This window comes from Castanea sativa, chromosome 5 (assembly GCF_040712315.1).
Source record: "Castanea sativa cultivar Marrone di Chiusa Pesio chromosome 5, ASM4071231v1".
In the NCBI taxonomy this organism is placed as follows: Eukaryota; Viridiplantae; Streptophyta; class Magnoliopsida; order Fagales; family Fagaceae; genus Castanea; species Castanea sativa.
In genome coordinates this window covers 42,262,698-42,270,011 of record NC_134017.1, presented here as the reverse complement: position 1 = coordinate 42,270,011, position 7,314 = coordinate 42,262,698, and the positions used below count along the sequence as shown (strand labels likewise).

Below are 7,314 nucleotides of genomic sequence, written 5' to 3'. Positions count from 1 at the left end.
TTAAAAAAAAATTACAAAACAGTATCTACTCTGAATTTGTTTTAAAGACCCCAAGAATCAGAAGTATTAAATTGCTGGCAAAGTGTTTTAGATACACATATACACCATATGGAAAAATATATTCTAATTTCCAATGCCTATGGATGCTAACATTCATATTTAAGAAATGTTCCTCACAAAATAAAAATCACGTGGTACAACTTTTAATGAAAGATTTCAGAGTTTTGATAGCAATAGAGCTAACTTCTCATCAGACACCTTAACTTCAATGCAAGTTCCAAAGGATGCAGCTAATTGATGCTTCCACTGTAAGAAACAGGTAAAAAAGAAAATGAATTAAATACAAGAAACTTGTTGCAAAAAGAAAAGGAAAGGTTAAAGGATTTGACTTCACAATTTAATGGATAAGCAAGAATGATGATCTTACACATAGTTGTTCCCCTCTACTTTTTTATCCTTGTAAAACCAAGTCCATGTCAGCCATCAAACATGCTTCAAATATGTAACAGTCATACAGAAAACGAGGACACGACAGAACAGAATTTAGTTGGTTCATATGACAAACTAGTTTTATGGCATTTTTACTATGGCATTTTACTTTGTAATAGGGAACTTTAATAATCTCTATCTAACAATCCCGTGTCACAATGGAGGTAGAGAAGAATTATATATTTTAAAAGAACAATCCAACATACAGCTACAATCAATCAAATTAATGAGGAAATCAATGGCCAACGGTTCTCTCCACTTTATATTTATCTACTCATTTGATCCTAAGGACTCACTCTCTTTAAGTATTCAATCCTCTCAAGTATACATTTAAAATATAAGCAACACATAAAAATAATTTAAAAAAAATTATTTCAATGAACATGTGTTGTTATACTTTTCAATAAGGGCAGAGTAAATTCTGATCTAGATACACATCAAATCAATAAGCCTAACCCAGGTATGTACCATACCACTCCTATTAAACTACAATCTCAAATTTAAACAATCAAAGAATTACAAAAAAGAACGCGACGGAATTCTGCCTAGAGTAGGTAACTAGTCATACAAACATCTCAGCATGGATAATTTTAAGACATGGTTTGGGCATTTAGGAGGTTAGGCCTTAAGTTGATGGTTTGCACATTTAACACCATCAAATGTTATGCTACTCCTCTCATGCCAAATTGTCCACAACACACACAAGGGAGCAGCATACAGATTTTAGAACATCTATGCCAACAAAATGAATCTCACTTGCAAATACCCTAGCAACTGAATCACTGTCTTCAGCACCATAATATCTCAAATAACTTAACATAAATGACCAATTATCTATAGCCACCGAACAATGAAGAAGTCTAAACCATAACCTTACATAGATTTATTCACTTCCTCAATATTTGACCTCATTTCCAAATTCAACTTTGCAGACCAACCCTATAATTCTTCTTACTTGTTCTGCACCATGTCAGTTGACAAATGAAATTGAAAACCATCCATTTTTGACAAAAATAAGGGCATGAATTTAATCTTGAGAGCAACCATATACTTTTTTTTATTCAAATTTCCTTCTTATTGTTTTCCCCACCTCAGAACAATTGGTTAATGCACTGTTGATTTTGATGCTCATACTATTTTTTCCAGTAGACCATTAATGTAATATGGTTTCTACATTAGCTCTGCAATCATTTTCCGGTTGTCCTTTTTTATTTATGCTCATTGTAACTTGAGAGGTTAATTTTTGTGTACCCCTAATATACCCACCCCCTGTGCGCTTGGGTTTCTTTAATAAATTCATATCAATAAAGTAAGTTGCTTATCAGGGAAAAAAAAAGTATTAGCAAAGATATGACGTATTGTTGTGTAAAGCTGGTAGCTTGTGAGACAATTGCTTCAACTCATCACATAAAAATGAGTTTACATTATGTACCTAAATGCATTCTTTTATTAGGATTGACTATTAAAACGGAGTTCATCGCAATTTTTGAGCACCCTATTCACATGGAACTAGGCTCTCTCATTTCTTGACTGTGGTTCTGATCTGCTGTCTTTTTTAGATAGCATGTTTCTTGTTTAATGTCTACCTTTTTTCTTGTTTTCTTTTCCATTTTCTCTCTAATATACTTCCTGTATACTGTTACTTTTTTTGTTTAATGAAATTTTAGCAAACACACAAAACAAAAGTTAGATTGATATAAAGGTTTTGTGCGAGACAATGGATTTGTAAGAGTACTTTCATAGCCGAATTCAACCAAACACACAAAAAAAAAAAACCCGATTCAGAATTTGATAATTCCAACAATCCCATTAAACTATTCACAATAAAACTGAATCAAATCAAAAAATGGGTACCTTGAATCTGGTGAATGCAAATCGTTGCCGCCACTAGTCTTTTGTTGATTTGTTGTGACTGTGTTTATGGCTGAGGCAGTGGTAGTGGCTGAGCTACCAATTGTACTCGCCAATAGCCAACCGGTACGCCATGATCCAATCTAGGGTTGTTGGAAAGACCCTATTCTGGTACTCCTCAGGTATCGCAGAAGTCACCGGAATGGGCTATACCACTATTAACTTGACCGGCAACGGAGGCGGCGAAGTGCAATCCATTCTCAGTCAAACCCAAAGCTTCCTCCTAAAGAACCCACTCCTCAACCTGAAAACCCATCTTCCTCCTCCAAAATCCCCATTCCACCTTGGAAAATCAGAAAACTATCCTCCAAAAACAACAAATCTCAACAGCCAGAGCCAAAGCTAGAGCCACAACCATAGGTCCCTAATTCAGAAGACTCTTCCATTACCAAACCTAGCGACCCAACCCCATCTGAGGCCCCTAATACCCTTTTACCCATTATATCTGTAAACCTATTAACACTCGATGGCGAAATCGATCTTACCCTGAACCATTTGCGCAACTCCGATCCACTCCTCACCTCCCTAATCGATTCGTATCGTTGTCCTTCTTTCGAATCTGACCCCTCATCACCATTCTTATCCCTCACCAAAAGCAATCTCTACCAGCAACTTGCTCCTAATGCTGGGTCTTGCTTGCTGAGCTTCGGTGGGTGAAGAGAGAAGGCACAAAAAAAAAAAAAAAAAAGTAAAAAACGCAACCCTTAAATAAAAAAAAGCCGAGCTATAGTAAAAAGTTATCATCTGCATTTTTTAATTATTTGTTACAGTGTTTTCAATTTTCAGTTTTCAGCAAAATAAACTCTATCCAAACGGACCCTTAATTATACACTTTGATGATGCCAAAATTGTCAGTTGTGATGATCATCTAGACAAGATGTCGCTCAAGGTCGTTAGGTGACTTGCTCAAGAACAAAAAGAGAATTTCTCCTTGAGAAGTCACCGGTATGGTGCTGGTCACTGAGCCTCCGATGACAAAGTCAAATGACTAAGGAATAATGGTGATGACAAGTGCTCAATTTCTGCTATATGTGTGTAAAAACTGAATTCGTAACCCCTTCTTGGGGTTTGATATTGCCTATATATAGAGCTTTCCCTTCTAGCCATTAGTGGTATTCAATGTTGATTTCCATGTCTTTTCGTAACAGTCTCAAGGTGGCTTAAATGTGAGGTTTTGATATCTCTTCTAATGGCCATGTCTCCTACATTCATTGGTGAGTAACAACATTTCATTTAATATGGGCTTAATAGTGCTTCCCCTTGTCCAACACTGACTTATCTGGACAAAGAAATTTATTAGGTTTCTCACACTTAATTTTGGTGCTTGCTGACTTGGGCAATTCACACCTAATTATACACTTAATTTTGCTATTTGTTGACTCGGACAATTGTGAATGGGAAAATTATTAGGTACTTTCAAAATATCATAAATGAGTACTCCCTCCTCTCACATAAGTGATGAGTCCCACAATGAATTTAATTAGTGGGACCCACCATTCATGTGAGAGGAGAGAGTATGCATTTATGGTACTTCGGTAGTACCCAATAATTTTCCTTGTGAATGATAGATGAAAACTGTGGTCATATAATCAGTTTTGTGCAAAAAATATCCACCAACAATTGTCACAGGAGTTAGTTATTAAATTAAGAGAAATGATATGTCCACAACATTGTTACAATAAATCCTAAGTGGTAGGTTGTTAGTGGTTGTTATTGTTGGGGCAAAAAAGTAATCTTAATGTTAGGTTCAAAATGTTATGGACATAACACCTCTCATAAATTAAATATACAATCGAGTATACTTTCCTCTTTCCGCACCCGCAATGTACGCTTTGATGTTGTTGAGGCTCAGTTTTAAGAAGCCCAACAGTAGGAAAAAGCCCAACAATATGGGTAAGAAGAGAGTTAGTGGATTGATAGGAAAGAACCATTAATGGCAGGAATAATGGATCACATGTCCATAAAATGAATAAATGGGTCTTGAGAAAAGCAAATGGCCCAGAGGAGCCCAAAGGAGCTAATAGTAAACTCATGGGCATTATGTAATGAAGAAAAGCAAGAATGAGCCACAACAAGTCTGATGTAATGAAGTAAGAAAGAAATGGGTTGATGGAAAACCCATGAGCCCCAAGGATGAAAGATAAAGTAATTGGGCCAAGGAAGCACAAAAGAGTTAGCAAGGTGCCCATGAGAATGTAGAATTAGGAAATGGGCTGAGGATGCCCAAGGAAAGAAAATAGGCCAAGGATGCCCAAGGAGAAAGAAATGGGACAAAAGAGCCCACAAGCAATGTAACAGATTGGGAAAGCAATGTAACATGAATGACCATACGGAGTCATTGAAAGAAGGCTGGATAGTAGGCCCAAAGAGGCCCAACAAATACGGGTCCAATAACACCGTGGCAAGAATAGCAGAATGGTGTGGCAGGAATGACAACAAGACTACGAGTGAAGCAAGGAATGAAAAACACAAGCAAGGCCAGCCTTTGAAAAGAAATAGGCCAATAAGGAATGAAAGACTAGAAGACGGTTCGCGCCATAAGAGGTCAAGGGTGGGCGACAAAATGCATAGACGAGCCCTAGATCTCGGCAAACACATGAGTAACAGACAAGTTTCGGACATACACGAGAAGTGGAGCACTAGCAAGACCCAAGCCCTACCAGCCTGTACCCAGCCAATACAAGAATGGTGAGTCATGGGTCAGAGGTAAGAGAGGGTACGGTCTAGCAGTAGGGGAAGGGGAAGCCTATTCTGGGGTTCCTACTCAAGCTCTTTTGGGAAAGATGTCCTGTTGGGATGACACATCACCCAAAAGAGGGAGGATGAGTTGGAACCACTAGGTATATGCCATGAGAGATAGGAAGGGAGAGCACCCACATTGTGGCAGATGAGAACACCACAATGAGCAAATAAACAAAACAACCTTCTTTGTTTGGTAATGGAGAGTGGCACAGCCATCACAAGTAAGTGGTGGTGGTCGGGGCACTGACAGACTAGGGGTGGTCGACAAGGACACCTAAACCAGATAAAAGTTGTTAAAGGGTAAAATGGTAAAGAAACAGTCGCAGCAGGTAGTATATAAAGAGCCTTTGTCATGCATAGTAAAGGAGAGGCAATTGTAGCAATCACCATCACGTCGCACAAGAAAACACTAAAGAAAAGAGAGAAAACAAAAAGGGAGAATTGAAATAGTAAAATAAGGGAAAGAAATAGAGAGTTAAAAGAAAAAGAGCAAGAGAGATTAGAATAGCAGGCATGCACCAATGGGTTTTCTCATTCTCTCCCTCTTAAAGCCTACCCTCTACTAAGAAATACTTTCGGGCACAAGCCACTTAGGTTCGCTCCCTCAAAGTGTGTAATTTTTGTGGTAGGACTCTCCTGCGAGGTTACCCACATTGAAGAAATGGTTTTCTCCTTGGCCACAGCCTCATAACTAAACTAAATGTGGCAAACTAGTCATATTCTTCTTTGACTTTTTTGATTATTGCTATATTTTCCCCTCCAGCCTTTATTATTACTCTTACCATTTTTTTTCTTCTTTGATTTTAGCGAAAGACTGTTTATTTAGTTTGCCTAACAATAACGTATCTCACTTATCATTGTTTTGTTGTACCTATTCCGCCACAACCTTCATCTGCGGCAGTTTCGCCTACTGTGAGCATGTTACAATAGTTTCGGTAAACGGAGGCATAGTTTGTGCGCAAACCGGACCAAAGTGAGTTGCAATTGGGCCGGTCCCGACTCTCTTATCTAGAATACTAGGGCCCAGTGCAGCAGGAGGCAGTCTAACCCAAAATCATAAAAAGGCCCACCACAGATGTTACACAAAATTTATAAAATGTCATATATGATATAACATCTACCTATGGATGGTTTTATTACTAATTAGATATACCCTTTGGGATATACACTACTGTTAGTTTCTTTAAAACATTTTCCCCTCTCTCTTTGTGTGTATGTGTTAAAATACCTAGTATTTTTTTTTTAAAAAAAAGATAAAATGTGTAAATAAAAAAGTGCAAAAAAAAGAAGAAGAGAAAAACTGAAACTAGGAGGCAATGGTTACAGCTTGCAACATAATTTCCTATCCCTCTTTTTTATTTTTAGTTTTATTTTTTGTAACTCTAAATACAACAGAAAGCATTTGTGTGTTGTTGATGCACATTTTTTGAAAAAGCCCAGCAGCAGGAAGAAGCCCAACAATATAGGCAAAAAAGAGAGATAACGAGTTGATAGGAAAGAACCATTAATGATAGGAATAGTGGATCACGGGCCCATAAAATAAATAAATGGGTCTTGAGAAAAAGCAAATGGGCCCAGAGAAGCCCAAAGGAGGAAGTAGTAAACCCATGAGCATTATGTAATGAAGAAAAACAAGAATGGGTCATAGTAGGCCTGAAGTAATAAAGTAAGAAAGAAGGGGGTTGATGGAAAAACCCATGAGCCCCAAGGATGAAGGATAAAGTAATTGGGCTAAGGAAGCCCAAAAGAGTTAGCAAAGTGCCCATGAAAATGTAGAATCAGGAAATGGGACGAGGATGCGAAGACAAATGGGCCAAGGACGCCCAAAAAGAAAGAAATAGGACAAAATAGCCCACAAGCAAACAGGCTGAGAAAAAGCCTAAAAGCAGAATGAATGACCATACGAAGTCATTGAAAGAAGGATGAGTAGTAGGCCCAAAAAGGCCTAGCGAACATGGGTCAAATAACACCATGGTAAGAATAGTAGAATGGTATGGCAAGAATGACAACAAGACTATGGGTGGAGCAAGGAATGGACTAAAAGGAAGAAAAACCCAAGCAAAGCCTAGCCCATGAAAAGAAGCAAGCCCATAAAGAATAAAAGGCCAACAAATAGTTCATGCCATAAGAGGTCAAGGATGGGCGGCAGAGTGCACAGGCGAGCCCTAGACC

The 7,314-nt window shown here is 38.0% G+C and overlaps 1 long non-coding RNA gene across 1 annotated transcript; it reads right to left on the bottom strand.

Moving 5' to 3' along the window:
- LOC142633315 (uncharacterized) lies at positions 1 to 3,055 on the bottom strand. Its single transcript, XR_012843871.1, has 2 exons — positions 2,344 to 3,055; positions 1 to 306 (listed from the first exon to the last, which is right to left on the bottom strand). It is a non-coding gene; the product is annotated as an uncharacterized LOC142633315 (long non-coding RNA).
- Between the last annotated feature and the right edge of the window lie 4,259 nt (positions 3,056 to 7,314).